Consider the following 1,409-nt stretch of genomic DNA (forward strand, 5'->3'; position numbering starts at 1 on the left):
GGAGAATCTCGCCCCAGATTCCTATTCATTGACTACAGCTCTGCCAGAAACACCATAATCCCAGCCAAGCCCATATCAAAGCTCCAAAACCTAGGACTTGGCAAAACTAAAGAGCTGGTCATTGACTTCAGGAACAAAGTACTGTACACGCCCCTGTCTGCACCAATAGTACTGAGGTGGAGATGGTTGCCAGCTTCAAATTCCTAGCTGTGCACATCATCAACAATCTGTCAAGGTCCACCCACGGCAACGCTACGACCACAAAAGCACAACACTGCCTACACTTCTTCAGGAAACTAAGGGAATTTGGCATGTCCACATTGACTCTTATCAGTTTTTACAGATGCACCACAGAAAGCATCCTATCTGGCTGCTTCACAGCCTGGTATGGCAACTGCTCAGCTCAAGACCATAAGAAACTACAGAGAGTCGTGAATACTGCCCAGTCCATCACGTAAACCTGCCTCCCATCCATTGACTCTGTCTACGCCTCCTGCTGCCTGGGGAAAGCGGGAAGCATAATCAAGGACCCCTTCCACCTGGCTTATTCACTCTTCCAACTTCTTCCATCAGGCAGGAGATACAGAAATCTGAGAACACGCACTAACAGATTCAAAAATAGCTTCCTCCCCGCTGTTACCAGACTCCTAAACGACCCTCTATGGACTGATCTGATCTCTTCACACATCTTCTCTACTGAGTAGTACTGCACTCTGTATGCTCACCCGTTCCCTGTGTCTATGTATTTACATTGTGTATTTGTGTATGTCCTATGTTTTTTCATGTATGGAACGATCAGTCTGGACTGTACGCAGAACAATACTTTTCACTGTACCTTGGTACACATGACAATAAAACAAATCCAATCCAATCCAATGGTAAGCAAATGGTTCAGGCCCTATTTACAAGGTTGCCAGCAAGGCCAATCTCATAGCTTGTGGAACTGTGAGAATCCCAACGCGTACATTGACCAGTGAAGTTAAGCTTGTGGTAGAGTTACTCTTGGCAAATTTCTCAACTAGTGCTTCAAGGAAAGGGAGTTCATTTGACTGCTCCATTTCAATGGTGCATCTGAGAGCAGGATCGAGCTCATTAAGACATGTGAGGAAATTATTACGTGCTGCTGCGGATTGAAATATAGCAAAAGTATCATTCACATATCGAAAATATGCAAGGGGTAGAAGGTCAGGTGTCATTCCATCGAAGACACTTTTCTGATGGAACCCAACAAATATGTTTGTGAGAGCTGGACCTAGAGGGGATCCCATGGCAACACCATTTATTTCGGCATACATTGTATCATTAAAGCTGAACTCAACAGTGCGAGTTGTCAAGTTCATAAGCTCAATGAATCCCGATTCACGCAATGGTGGCAGATCAAGATCACCATGATATAGTGCTGCAGTATA

This window comes from Scyliorhinus torazame, chromosome 15 (genome assembly GCF_047496885.1).
Source record: "Scyliorhinus torazame isolate Kashiwa2021f chromosome 15, sScyTor2.1, whole genome shotgun sequence".
Classification (NCBI taxonomy): domain Eukaryota; kingdom Metazoa; phylum Chordata; class Chondrichthyes; order Carcharhiniformes; family Scyliorhinidae; genus Scyliorhinus; species Scyliorhinus torazame.